The sequence below is a fragment of the Myotis davidii genome, unplaced genomic scaffold (genome assembly GCF_000327345.1).
Source record: "Myotis davidii unplaced genomic scaffold, ASM32734v1 scaffold217, whole genome shotgun sequence".
Classification (NCBI taxonomy): Eukaryota; Metazoa; Chordata; class Mammalia; order Chiroptera; family Vespertilionidae; genus Myotis; species Myotis davidii.
In genome coordinates, this window is record NW_006290034.1 from 6,909,862 (window position 1) to 6,925,236 (window position 15,375).

Sequence of the window (15,375 nt, forward strand, 5' to 3'; positions counted from 1 at the left end):
AGGCACTCCTCTGCTCATTTGTAGGCCACTTCTTCTTGATATTTGGAGGGGCACTGGGTGGCTACAGCCGTCAGATCTGGCCTGTCCAATGGGAAAACACTAAGACCCTCTGCCACCACCTCCTCTCTACCTCTTCCCCCCACAGCCCACCAAGATCCTCCTATAAAAATGAAGGCGGCTAGTAAACTGTGTGAGCATGGCTATCTGCTCTCTGCCCCGGTCCCAGTCTCCTCATCTGTAAATGACAAGCTTGGACAAGATCATGGTCATGATCTCTTACAGTTCTGATGTCAGACAGACTCTCAGAGGGACACAGTCCGATCAGAAGGCTCAGGGGGCTCCAGGCTAAGGCTGCAGCCACACTCAGGGGAGACTAGTGAGGCTGTGCCGCAGGGTAAGATGAGGAAGGAGAGAGGGAGGAGAAGGCTGCAGGAAACGATGCTAAACGCGTCTTTAAAGCGTGTGAGGTTATTTCTTCCAAGGATGCAGTCGCAAGTAACTTAAAATGGAAAGTCTGAGTGTCTTGGGTGGGGAAACCTATATGACAGGAACTGCCAGCTGGGGGCTGGGGGCCGTGGGAGACAGTGGCACACCATGAGGTCCCAGAAGAGTCCCGCCCAGGAGATGTTTGCAGGCTCAGGAAGAGGCAGAGACAGCAAAGATCAACTCAGGATGCCTTGGTGGGCCCATTCCATCAAGCCCTGGGTCCAGTTCAAACCACCACAGTCCAGTCCTCTCTGAGAGCCCACAGTGAGGCCCGGGACTGGAGGCGGGAGCCAGCAGGCAGGAAGGTAACTTGGCCACTCTAAAAGCACCACATGCGGCAACAGCATCGGGAGGGAGGTGGGAGGTGTGGGAGGTTTAGGAGTGATGGTAATAGCCCTCCCTCCACACTGAGTGTTCCAGCTCATAAAGCGCTCTCACACCCATTCCCTCACAGGAGCCTCTGCAGCTCTAAGAGGCAGTAGGGCAGCTGTTACCTGCCGTTTCCGGTAAAGAAGATGCAGTGCAGAGGAGTGACCTGCTCGAGGTCACACAGCAAGGTCACAACAGAGCAGGGCAATTCCAGCCACTCTGGAAGAGCGCCAGCCTGGCGGGCACACAGGCCCAGGCCCATCCCTGCTGTGCTCTAGGCCGAGCCACCTCCTCTGAGCTTGGCCGTTTTTATCTGCAAAACTGGGTGATAACTACTTGGGCAGTTAAGGCAGACAACAGGTGTGCAGGGCCCAGGCCCAAGCAGGCAAATCAACTTCTCTTTCCTTCTGCTAGCGTTTAAGAATCTCCCTCCCTTGATGTAGACAAGGAATGAGATGGGGTCAGCTCCCCAGTCGGGCTGTGTGCTCCCTGCGCAAGTTATTAGAGTCTCTAGCAGGTTCCTTCCCTGGAAAGGGGGTGAAGCAACCATCTTATATAAAAACTGCTGTTTGAAATTTTAACCCTGCTATTTCTGGCTTTGTAAATGCTTGCTGGCTTAAATAATAAGGAAAATAAGACTACTCCCATTTCAGAGAGGCCAGTAAACCTTCTCCAGACGAAGTTACCAGTGCTGGTGTCAGGCCAAGCCTTTGGTCAAGGTCTCAAAGCGCCAGCACATTTAAGAACCCTTTAAGAACTTGCAAAGGGAACCGGAAAAACCCCATATTGGGAAGACAAAGAGGGTAAGATAGTATAAATACAGGAAACTTCCTGTGTGATTTCACTCAGAACTTGAGAGACATTTTCCCCTGGGCCCGCACGTAATAAATGTAACTCCATCTCTCTAAGCGTCGCTTGGTTCTTCTCCGGTTTCTCTGTAACAGGGGGACTATACCACCCAACTCATAGGGGTGTTTGTTAAGTGAAAAAGACTGCAACGCACCCAGCACCATGTCTGTCTTCATGAATGCAGTTTCCCCTTTTCTCTCTTTCTTTCCATTACAGCCACCTCCATGGATCCTGCCCACAAACCCCTGAGCATGAGGTAGAGTCTCCAGGCCCCTGCTGTCTCCTCTGCCTTGAAAATAATAATAACAGTTGTTGTTTTATTTACCGAGTGCTTTCTCTGGCTCAAACATTGTGTTCAGTACTCTACCTGCATCACCTCATTTAATTCTCACAACAGTGCAGAACTCTTACCCCCATTTTATGGATGAGATAACTGAGTCACAGAAACTTGCCCAGGGATTTACAGTTAATGGCAAAGCTGGACTGAGCTCTAAAGCCAGAGCCCTTCACCTAACTAACCTCCAACTACCCTGCACCACAGCCCCCAGGCCTTAAATCCCTACTCTCCCTCAGATCAGTGCTCACCCATGAGGAGGGGGTCACCAAGCAAGCTGGGAAGCACCCTGGCCCAATGGAAAAGCCCAGATTTAATCGTTTATGCAAATGCCAGGATTCTCTTTGCCAAAGAGGGTCCAGATTGAGTTTCATTTGAGAAGCTGGAGAGTGGGATGATCCTGGAAAGCCACTTAGATCACAAAGGCACATTATCCCTGCCTGAAAGCCAGGCAGGCACTGAAGGCATTAAGAAAATTTACTCGCTGTGCAAACTATTCAACTAGAGAATCAGCCCATGGGTTTAGGAGCAAGAATAAATATGAGGAGCCCCTCCCTTACCCCTGGAGAGGAAAGATTTCAGTGTCAGACCTCCTCCTGGCATCTCGATGGGCAGAACAGACTGTGTCTCACAAAGGCCCAGACACCCAGTGCCCAGCACAGAGCTCCTGCACGCCCCACACTGAGGATGTGTGGGATGGAGCCCACAACCCGGACATGTGCCCAGGGGAATAGAACCGTGACCTTCTGGTTCATAGGTCGACACTCAACCACTAAGCCACACCGGCTGGGCCAGACCCACATTTTTAAAAGCACTTCTAGCCCTGGCTGAGTAGGTCAGTTGGTTGAGCATCATCCCAATGTACTAAGGTTGCGGGTTTGACTCTGGTCAAGGCACACACAAGAATCAATCAAGGGATGCATAAATAAGTAGAACAACAAATTGATGTTTCTTTCGCTTTCTCTCTCTAAAAATCAATTAAATTTTTAAAAATTTAAAATAAATAAAAGATCTTATCCTCTCAGAACAATAGGCACAGTTGAAACAAATAACAGCTACGATGTAGAAAATGTTTACTATGTGCCAGGAGCCAGGCTATGGGCTCCCATGGATTATTCCACATTACCCTCAGAATAACCCACTGGGATGGGTATATCACTTGCCCTTGTTACTTATTTGACCTGGGTCACATATTTAATAAGTGAAGGATCCAAAATTTAAAAGCTCAAGGCACTGAAAAGAATATGGCATTCTCTTAAAATATAATGTGAAAGACAAGACAAGCAAGACCATAAAATAAATGTAAAGAAATCCAGTTATTTTTCTCATGATTTTTTAAAATATAAATTAAAATATAATAATGCTTCCTTAACTATTGAGTAATCTACCAAGATGCCACCCCGTTCTGTCTGCTCTGGGCCTGAATGCTAAACCACAATTTTCCATTACGAGGTGGACTGCTTTTTCCCAGCATGCAGTGCTCTCAGAGTCCCCAGACTTTCCAAGAGGCCCACACATTTGTTTCTTCTTAGGAGAGATCATAGAGTAGATACTGCAAGGTGGGGGGACTGAGGCTGTTTGAGTTCAAATCTTAGGAAAGAGATTATAGGAAATCTGCTGGTTCGCCGGCCACTCGGGCTCCTTATCTGAGGCCAAAGTAATCACCTGCGGAAGGGCAAACCCCCCATCTCGGCCGCCAGTGTGGAAGATGCTTCGCTTTATCTTCGCGGGGCGCAGGAGACCTTTGCCCCTTGTAATCAGCTTCTGGGAAGGCGCTGCCACTCAGGCTTGGCCAGGGTTTCTGAATCTCCCTTCCTCCGGCCGACAAGAAGGGAATGGGCGGGTCAAACAGAGGGGCCTGCACCTGAGGATCCTGCCAGGTGGGGAGCCTAGGTGTGTTCTGCTGCCTCTGATGAAGCACGTTCAGCCCCGATTCGGGGGGGCCAGGTTTCATGGAGTGATCCCCAACTGCAGCTATTTTCAACCTTTTCTATCTCGTGGCACACATACACTAATTACTCAAATTCTGCAGCACACCAGAAATATATTATACATTTTTGCCAAACTGATAAAGAAAATGCGTCAAAATTTTGATTCAGTCACACTGATGGCTATTGTTGTGTTGGCTATTGTCATTTTTTTTATTTGACGGTCTAAGGGGAAGGAGTTCAGTGCTCTTGACTGAATAGTCAGGTATCGCATGTCGTAAAAATTCTTGCAGCACACCGGTTGAAAATCGATGCCCAACTGGGATGCACAAGTCCAAGGTAATCGGACAAGAGAGTTCAAGTGGACTGACATGGGTCTATCAAATCGGACAGGCTTCATGCTTTCAACTGTATCTCATATAAGAGGCACATCCTGTTGCGTCTGCCCTGTTGCCCACTACCTGTTCACCAACACACACCACCACTTTAGGAATTGCTCCTGTCACGCTGGAGGGACCATTCTCATGTCTGTGTTTGTGATCCTGAGGGCACTGAACCTCCACTGGGCTGATCACACTTCTCTTCAATAAATGTGATGTGAAGGACCAGAACTCCAGCTGGTGACACGGGAGCTTTGAGAGGTGACACACGCTGGGCCATGTGGCCATGCACACAAAGGGCAGGGAAGCTGTCCACTGAGAAAGAGAAGAACGAAGCAGGTGCACAGGGAAGGGAGTGAGACCACATCGCCAGTAGCTGTCCCAGGCCTGACAACATTCTACTTCCTGGTCCATGATGCTAATGAAGCCGAACAGTACGGCCTGACCCTGAGTCTAGGCCCATCAACAACCCCTAGAGTCTTCTTCTTCCTTAAGCTCCTCTGAGTCAGTTTCCATTATTTGCAATCAAAACAGGAATCTTGAAAGGGAGGTTGCATTATCATTCAGATTAAGAGTCTACTAATGATTATTGAAAACCTATTATGACCAGGCACAGGTCCAGAAACACTACCAGGATTCATCTCACTTATTACCATCTTCATGGGAAACGTGATGAACATCAGTATCAAAAAAGGTTTATGCAGAGCCTACTGGGCTAGACTGGATGCGAGTGACACCAGTCGGGTCCAGATCCCCTGAGTGTTCTAGACAGGCGCTCTGATGTGGAGACAAATGTGTGGGGCTTTAAATGAAGACACGAGGAGACAGTGAGATATTTGCCTCATTATCAGTTTAGGAGGAAGGAGGGAGGCGAGAGGCAGGCAGGGCTGAGAAGGGGGCAGCTAAGGACATTGCAGTCAGGGGAGGGAAAGCTCCAGGTCTGCTCAGGAAATGCATGGGAAGGAATATAACAGAGGCTGAAGGCTGTCAGGTCTGGGCCTGCATCACTAATCAGTAGACAATGGTTTGGTCTCAGAATTCAGGTTGAAAGGAGAACCTGATATTTGAAAGAAAGAACGACAAAGCCCTCCTCTATATATGGAGGCTGAGACACATCGGGGTAGAAGGGCCAAGAGAAGAAGAACCAAAGAAATCTTCGATGTCAATACTGATCCACCTGGCAGATCTCCATAAGCATCCAGGATGCCAGCCATCTAGCAGGAAAGAGAGGATAGGAGGGATCAGCGTTCAAAAGGGGAGAGTACTAAATAGGGCAGGGGTGGGAACATCCGGCCCATGGGCTGTATGAGGCCTGTGAAATCATTTGGTCTGGCCCTTCTGACTTACCCAAAGTCTACAACACATTCGAGGTGAGCTAATTAAATGTTTGACCACATATAGCAGGCTAATTTTTACATTGATAATTTTGTATGGCCCAAGAATGATGTTATAAATATCCCAATGGCCCGCAGCAGAAAAAAGGGTTCCCCACCCCTGGAATAGAGCATGGAACTAAAGACAGGGAGAGACGAGGGCCAAAGAGATGGGAAGGGAAAAGAAAGCGGCAGAGGGGGAAAGTTAGACAAGAATAGACGGTGTTGAGTGGGGTCTGAGGCAAGGAGGGCCAAAGACTAAGAAATGTAAACAGAGACAAAAACACCAAGACAGAGAATTACAGCGAGCCAGGGGGCACAGAAAGGGAAAGCAGAGAGGAGCAGAGTCAAAGCTTCGGAGAGGGAGGGTGGGTGGCCAGCAGGACTCTCGGGAAAGCATGCTGGCCCAGCCGCCTCACACTGTCCTACTCTTCATCTTTCTGGCTGGAAACCTCCCCTTCCTACTATATTTGGATAGCCAGGCACAGGGTTTTGTCATCCTTTCTTTCAAATACTAGTATCTGACATCCCAGCATGTCCACCCGCACGTCACCTGGTGACTGGCGCAGAGCTGGTCCCTGCCTCCTGACGCTCGCCATGGTCTTTATCCAGGTCCCAGTAAGAACCACCCCTCCCATTTACCCCACCATTGCTTCCCGACAGCGCGCAGGCGGCGGCCTCTGGCGCTCCCAGTGGCTCTGTGAGTGAACATTATTACTCTACCTATTCGACAAGTCCATTCTTCATTAAACCAATATTTCTTGAGAACTATTTCCAGTTTCATGCTCAGGGACGGGTGCAGCTCCTGTTCCCGAGGACCCACGGATATTAGAGAACTAATTACACCTGCAAGTGCCACAGGGAGCAGCGGGGTGCCAGGAAGATGTATGACCTGGCTTAACTGGACACCAGAGAAGTCACGTTTCTGCTGAGCTCTGACGCAGTGGGAAAGCTGAAATTCCTGGGAGGTTATCAGACTTACCCAAGGTCTACAAGCTACAGATCTGGGCTCAGAACTATCATCTTTTGACTCTCAGGGCATTGCTGTCCTCTCCGCCTCTGTGGCCTTGGGTAGGCCGTCTTGCTAGGCTTGGCATATACAGAGGTAGGCACAACTCTCTGGCCTTCGGGGATATGTGCCTGTTCTAGAGCCTCAATGCCTCTCTCCTAGCCTCTCACATCAACCCAACATCCTCTGCCTGGGACCCCACGCTGCTAATCTAGCCACACCCACTCTCTCCCCCTCCCTCTCACTGTTCTGCAGAACAGGCCCGGTAGAGGGAAGCTCTCTCTAGCCCTGGGATGGTAGCAATAAATTTCCATTTAGCTGTGACAAATGACTGCTGCTCCTCTCTCTGTCTCACTGTCCCAGGACATGGCGCATTCTTGAATTCATTTGTATATTTATTCATTCATCCAACATCTTGAGCCTCTGCTATGTGCCAAGCATGCATCCTGCTCATCGATTTCTCTTCCTTGAATTTTCATTCCCTTTCCTCTCTATGCATCTAAATCCTGCTTACCTGGAGTCCTGTCTCCCCCTCTTCAAATCCTTGACACATTGTAATGAGCGGAGTAGAGAAGAGCCATGGTGTCAAAGTCCACTTACAGCATCACTTTTCTCAGCCTCGATTGTCCCATCTTTAAAATGGTGATGTAATGATGGCCGGCAACAAAAATGTTGGCACAACCTAAGCATCAAGATACCAGAATAGGATAAGTTTTTCTAGGAAGGGACTTTGTAAACTGCTATGCAAATGTGAGGAATGAGTTGATTGACTCCAGCTCACCTGGAGCTCTCTCTCCTCCAAACCTGTCTGTGCAGACCCAACACCAAGCCCTCGACTTTTCTCAACTTCAGTCTTTGCTAGCCTCCTCTCCCCACTGGAGTGCAAGCAGTGTGAGGGGTGGAGACACATTGTGCTTTTCCCATCCCCTACAGTGCTTAGGGACGCGCTGGGCACTTAGGACACGCTATCCGAGTTTGTGGATGGCGATCCCCTGAGTGGAAGCTCGGTGTCCAGGGAGTGTGTGCCCAGCCTCGCAGAAGCAGAGGAGGCAGAAGAGCTCACAATCTTGGCCAGCAACTGCCCAGAGCTGATACCTGCAGGGCTGGCAGAGCGATGGGCAGCCCAGCTCTTCATGCCCCGGACCTCAGGCTACCCCGACCCAGAGCTGCCACCACACCTTGGAAATAAGAACCACCAGCCCACAGATTGATTTGGGATGTAGCTTATTTTTCTAGTAATTGCTAGAGTTCCTGCTGCCTTTGCCAGCCTAGCGAAAGCCTTTCTCTAGCCCTGGGATTGTAGCAATAAATTTCCATTTAGCCATGACAAATGACTGCTGCTTCCCTCTCCGCCTGGTCCCACCTCCTTGTTCTGAAGTGTCCCCCTCAGAGGTAGCTTGAGGGCCTTTCCTTTATGTGACAGGGGCAGGTTCTGGCATTTCCAGTCCTCCAAAGCTGGCATCACTCCCAGCTGGCTGCCTGTGACCCCAGGGGAAGAGAGGCTGGGTGGGAGAAAGGCCAAGAGAAGAGAAAGGAAGGCCTGTGTAGCAATGCGGGCCCGCCTTCCCCAGGTAAAGTCCTCAGAGGAAAGTTGAATGATAAGAGGTGGATGGGGAGAGGGAGGGCGGAGGGGAAAAGAGGGAGAGGCAAAAGACGTTCATTAGCTGCACTGATTCAAGGGGAAGGAGAACTGATTAAGCAATTCCCCCCAAGGAAGAGGCTCCGGCTCTGGCCTTCCTTCCTTGGCAGGAAGCAGAAATTATTTCTTAGCCGAGTGGCACCGCCTTGCTCCATCTGCGCTAGGGTTCATGAGGGAAGGGGTGCTGAGGAATGGGGCTCCAGTGTCAACGCTCAGCAATTCCTACTAATGGAGGGGAACCACGTGGCAGCAGGGGCAACGGTCCAGCGTGGATGACCCCCTCACTGTCTCTCTCGACTTCGGAATTTATATGCTCCGCTCAGTTAGGCCTCACAGCAAAACGTGGCCTAACATAACGTGGCCTAACATAACGTGGCCTAACATAAAAGCCTCCGTTCCCTGCGCACAAGCCATGAGACTGGGGAGTGGAGGGGCGGGGGCGGGAGGACAGAAGAGTGCAGGGGCGGGGAGAAGCCCACCTAGGCTGGACAGATGTACATCCCCACAGTGAGTGACCGTCATCCTCAGAGTCAAAGCCAATTGCAACAATATTCAGAGGGGAGGCAGCCGGCACTGGTGTTGGCCTGCTACGTGTGGTGCTTCCATCTGACTACCCAACACTGACTGCACCCCAGCCTGCCAGGCACAGACGTCAGGGAAAGGAAGGCACAGTTCCACCAGGAACCCCTCAGTCTAGATGGGGAGACAAAGTGTCAACAAGTCATTCCCACAGGCCAGGATAAGGGCTAAGGCTGCGGGATGTCCAGGGATGCGGTGGGGAGTGGGGAGGGTCTGGGCGGTCTCCCAGAGACTGGAGCCGAGGTGCTGGAGCCCAGGCTTAGACCCGACTCCATTTGTCTGGTTGGTTGAGAAGGTGCTCCAGGCCTGTGGCTCCGAATCCTCCAGCCCAAGCCTCCTCTGCCAGGTCACGCGGATCCCAGGCTGCGCTGTCTTCCCTCCCACTCCTTCTGCAGATCTGGCAGCAGGAAAAGAGACCTCGGACCGGGGCCCCACCTGCTGGAACGAGGCGCACTGCAGGCACTTGTCGGGGCGGGATCCTAATTAGAGCCCTCCTCACAGATCTCCACTTCGGGACCTTGCCCTGCCAACTCGTTACCATGTTTCTGGCAGGTACAAGGCCACCCTTAAAAGCATTCTCTTTCAAAGCGCTCTGTAAGATCTATAGTCTTAGACTAACGAACAAATCCAGGCTGGGGATACAAGCTGGCCCGCTGGCCCTGGGCTGCACCTGCTCTTAAGAGAAGTAGGAGGAGGGCTCCTCTAGCCTGTCTCCTCCCACATGCTTCTCTCCTTGGCCAGGGACCTACACTTCCCTTTCAACCAAGGACTCTGTAGCAACTAATTCAGAGTAAGAGCAGATCTGTTCTCTGCAGGAAGTATATCATAGAGAACTGAAAAGCACTTACTCCCAAAGGGGCTGAAGGAGTTGGGAGGTCACAATTTATTCTGAGTTTCCAAAAAAGAATGCCTGCTGTCCCTTTTCCTGTCACGTGGCTCCAATTCCTGCCTCCCAGATAAGCATGGCACCTGTATGGTCTCATGAAAATTCTGGGAGAGCTTTGCCTTGGCGCTGCTCCCTCTCCATAGCAACGTAGCTGAAAGGAAGCCACGGTTGGCTGGGACGGAGACCCCTTCTCCCCTTCACCTCAGCAATGTCCCTTTCTGCCCTGATTTCTCCCCACTCCCTGACTTCCTGACCAAGTCTCCATTTTCTCAGTCGAAGCACCTCGTTCGACTGTTCCCTCCACCATACTCACCCCCCCTACAAACACACACACACACACACACACACACACACACACACACCAGAAGGCAGCCCAACAAATCAATCAGATGTAGTCAACTTCAGCAAACTTTACTAGTAAATAATTAGCCCTGAGACAACTGGCAGTCTCTTCCCCACCAACAGCTACAGCCAAAGGTGCCAGTGGCTGCGTCCACCGACTCAGAAACAGGGCTTTCCACAGCTGGTACCTCACACACCTGCACACACATTCACACTCTCTTTCCTTGACTTGAGCGGGGGCTACGTCAGGAAAGGGGGCATGCTGAGTGTGGCCAGTGTGCGCACTGCCCTGGTTAGGAGTAGAGATAGGCTGACCCATACGACTGAGGGCTCCTTAGCCCCATTTATTCTACTTCTCAGCTAAAAACAATTTAAGATAGCAGCCAAGCCAGTGTGGCTCAGAAGTTGAGCATCGACCTATGGACAGGGAGGTCATGGCTCAATTCTTGGTCAGGGCACATGCCCAGGTTGTGAGCTCGATCCCCAGTTGGGGGTGTGGAGGAGGCAGCCAATTAATGATTCTCTCTCATTGATGTTTCTATCTCTCTCTCCTCCCTTCTTCTCTGAAATCAATAAAGATGCATTTTTAAAAAGTTTAAAGTAGCAGCCAAGTTCTAAAGTTGAGATCCAAGTGCTAGGAGCTGGGGAGCACTGCAAGATCTCCCCTCCCTTAACACTCACTTTCCCTAAGAACTGAAGCATCCAAGGGGCCTGAGACAGCATCTAGGCCGAGGCCCTGGGGGCCGAAGGTAGAAGTAACTTAACCGGGTCAAAGTCAGTTTGAACCTAAGGCAGACCCCCCCCCAGGTCACCTGGCTCCCAGTATCAGGCTTTCACACCATCACACAGCATTGTTTCTGCCAAAATCAGGTGCCCCTGAGAGGAAAGAAAGGCGAAGGCTGACAGACGCAGACAGTCACAATGAGAGACAGAAGAGCTCTTTGGGGACCCAGCCCCAAGCTATATTGCAGAAATCGATCACAAAGCATTTATTGATCAGCTACAATGTGCTTAATTAAGTTTCAAGGCACCATGGAGAGTGAGGAGGAGAGTAAAATAGGGACGCACCTAATGCAGTGTCTGGTCCAGAGTCATGGCATAGTTACTCATTAAATATTTGTTGCATTGCATTGTCTAGCACTGAGCCATGATAAAAATAACCAATATTTAGTGAGTGTTTACTGTGTGCGGGGGAACCTGTTCTAAGCTCCTTACATGCATTTATTTCATTTGATCCTCAACACAACTTTAGAAGTAGGCACCTCTACCTACTACCTTTCAGATAAATGGAAGTGCAGAGAGATTAAGTCCAAGGTCATCTACCTGCTAAATGGCAATAGAATTGTGCCATTCAACCACTAGATTATAGAAGACATGAGACACCCATATTCTACGTCCACCTGTGGCACTTCTCAGCTGCATGACTTAAGGTCCTTCGGCAAGTTACTTAGCCTCTCTGAACTCGTGTAAAAAGTGGGTAGAATTCTGCCTACTTCACGCTGCTGCGGAGAATTAATCAGATCTCACCCGGCAGAGCCCCGAGCACTCACTGTGTAACTAACACTCACAGGAGACCCATGAGGAACACTGCCTCCTCTCCCTCACTGTCATACCTGCCTTGTGAGGCTGTTGGGAGGACAGACTGAGTTCGGACAAAAGTGCTCTTAGAAGAGAGCGTGGCACAAAGTGTGTGCTTAGCAAATGTCGGCTATTCCCATGACCGCTGCCACCATCCCATCGCCAGTCAAACTGCTTACAGAAATTCCCTATAACTGGACTTGGGAACAATGGACTGGCATGCTGAAGGCCTTATGGGGGTGCAGGCTTGGCCGTGAAGGGTGGCGAAGGTATATAGGGGCACTGAGAAGAGACGGATGCACAGGAGCCGGCGAAGCAGGATGCCAGCCTCCTAAGGCGCTTCCCCCTCGAGCTCTGGGCAGCAGGATAGGAACAAAGTCTTTCTCAGTGGCCTGGGCTTGGGACCAGCAGCCCTGGCAAGTGACTGGTTCGCCTGGGAAGTCATCAAATCCACTGAGAACTAAAGGAGATGCTTTCTCTCCCTCTCTCTGCCTCCCTTGAACCCCAGCCAAGCCAGCCACTGTTGCTGGCTAGACAAGGGGGTCTGTGTGCTGTTTACAGAGCTGCCTTCTTATTCCTGAACCTGGGAGCTTTCCCGGGTATTAGATTCCAGCATCAAGCCGCTGTGTGTGATCCCAAGCGAAGGAAGGAGAGAGCGCTTTGTACTGCTCTGCAGAAAGCGGGGCCTGAATCATTTATGAGCGCGCAGCACAGGCAGCCCAGGGCCAGTGTCAGGACCAGGGCTGCTTCCAGAAGGGAAATGTCTTTGGTGGAAGGTCCAGCTCTGCCCTCTCCCCGGCAATCACAGGATCACACGAACTGTCCCCTTATCGCTAAAGGACATTCTGGAGGCGGCTGCTCACTGCGGTAGAGCAGAGCCAGGACAGGCAATTATCTGCCGGGATCAGAGAAAAGCGCTGTCCTGGCTGCCGGGCGTATTTGGCTTCAGCTTTGCTCTTGGTGAAATGTTCTGAAAAGTGACCTGTGACCCTCGGGGGCTGGCAGATGGGCCTGGGGAAGGCTGCTGGCAGGCGGGCTGCTTCAACAGAACAAACCCAGGTGGATTCGGGATTGCAGCCACTATCCCAGCCTCGCCTTCAGTGGGAGCATGTGGATGCAGTCAGACAGCTCTGGGGGTTCATTTTTTTCTTGGAGCCACTGGCTCAACCCCTTCATTGAAATGTTAGAATCAGGAAACAGAATGTTTCATTTTAGAGTCGTGAGTTACAATGCTGAAAGTGCAGGAGAAGAGAATAGGACCAGTATCATGAGCACCTGGGGGTCGGGCCTTCTCCCTGTTCGACTCACCCCCTCCTCACATTCCTCCCCAAAAACTTCAGAGGCGTGCAAAACACTAAAAGGACTTGGTCATCTCCAGCCACCCTGGACTAACTGCCTACTTCTTGTGCATGCCCTTGAGGTTGCCGAGGCCCTGAGGTGCATATAGGGACAGAGCCACCCCAGTGCTGGTCTGGAACCGGGTCCATATCTGCCCCATCCATAGCACCCTCCAAGCAACACTGCAACCCAAGCAGGACTGAGAAGTCTGGGGCCTGGACAGACCTCTCCCACATCTGGGAAAACAGGCTGAGTTCCCTGTTCCGCTAGCCTCAGAGCTGTTGGGAAGTACACGGAGGTGATGCTGGTGATGGCTCCTGACGCCCAGGAAGGCAAGGCCAGCACTCATGCTGTGGGACTTGGACTCATGTCATCTTGCTATCACTTTCCTCATCCTCATGCCCAAAGACTCCTGGGCCTGGGTGGCCTTTGGCGAGACCTGCAGGGGTGGGGAGAGAGGGAACAGTGGGGGGCGGTCGTCTGTCCAGACTGCCCTGGGGGAGCTGTCCCTACCCCCAGGAGAAACCAGGTGCCATCAGCTGGGCAGGACAGTGACCCACAGATCCTCCCAATTCAGGCCCAGCAGTCTCTCCAGCTGGAAATCTGACATCCCAGCAGCAAGAACTCCCTTGACTTTCCCTCCAGCTCAGGGATCAGCCCCAGGGGACAGGCTCGAGGGACAGTCAGTGCCATCCTCACCTGGTAGCTGATTTTCCCCTAGAAGAGAAGATGCTCCCCTTCTCTCTACCTTTTTAGGCTTGGAATTCCCTCCCAAAAACATCCACACGTATCTGAGTCCTGGTGAGGTCCAGTGAGGTCTCAGGCAGGCAAGGGGAGTGGGAGAAGGGGTGAGCATTCCAGGGATGGGAGGGGCAGGAGCACAGAGCCCTGGGTCGGGGCAGAGAGCACAGGTCCCAGGTAAGTCCTGCAGGATGTACTGGGGATGCGGAGATAGGAGACCAAGAGGGCTCACGGCAGGCACAGGACGCTGATGCGCCGGCAGGTGGGATCCGGCAGGAAGAGGAGGCTTTGACAAGAAGATTTTTTAGAAGAAAGCTGAGCGATACATGAAAACTCTATCCCAGGAGCTAGAACTGAATGGCCATCAGCCAGCTCACCCCCCTGGGGACCTCAGCTTGTCCTCTGAGCCCAGCAAGGCAGGGGACTGAGTCCTCAGGATGCCTGGCCACGGCCGGCAGGTCCAGGGAGCTTCGGAGCCGAGGAGCCTAGGTCCTCGGCAAATGGAGGGAGGAGAGGGGAAGCTTTGGGGGAACATCTACTCGCTTCCCCTTTCTAGGCCTGGGTGTCCTCCTGTCAATAAGGGATTAAACTTGGTGGTGCTTACAGCCCCTTCCAGCTCTGACGGGGCGGGATTCTACAGTTTTTTCATTTAAATAATAATTAATATTGAAACAATAAAACAGGTGAGAGGAGAAGAGGAAGGTGAGAGAGAAAGGCTGGGGGAGGAAGAACAGGCCGGCACAGGACAGGAAGCACATTTCATGGCAGCTGAGCTCTGGCGAGAGGACAGAACTTTTGGAGCTGGTGCCCTTTGTTGAGTTAAGAAGAATTAAGCTATCAAGGCCTGGAACTTCTCTACTGCTCCAGCCCGGACGGCTGCAGAGGCCCCTGTGAGCTGGAGCCCTCTGCCTTTCAGCGTAGAGACTGCTCTGAAGGCCTCGGCCGACCCAGACCCCGCCCCAGAGAGTGGACCCTCCACCTCATTGTATTGTCCGCACATGGAAGGCTGAGAGGTGCCTGGGCCTGGGGCCAAAGCCAGAGCCTGTGGCTCATGGCTGAGTGGGGCAGGGCCAGCCCAGGCGGGAGGATTAATGACAGTGATTGAATATTTTATAAGTGGACTATTGTATATTTTCCAAAACCAAATGGAATGTCATTTTTTTTTTCCAAGAGAGATGGGGGACGTCACTGTCTTCGTTTCCCATTCAAACCACATACTCCCTGGCAAGCGAGATTAATGGGACTGGGAGTTTCCAGGGGAGAGAAAGGGAGAAACAAGATCCTTCCTCACTCCCTCCTCTCCCTGCCAGCCTGGCCCACATCGCTGCCTCCCTCATCACCCAGTACTCCAACCCACTGTCCCCTGGACAACTCCAGCAGTCGACTGGGGAGCGCCCCTTTCCTGACCCCTGTGTCTACACGGAGATCGAATCACAAGGTCACCTAATCCATCCCTCTATTGCCAAGAAACAGAGCACCAGACATGGAAACTTCTCCCAGATCCCTTCCTGTTCCTAGTCCAAGCTCTCACTTTCTTCAGGAAT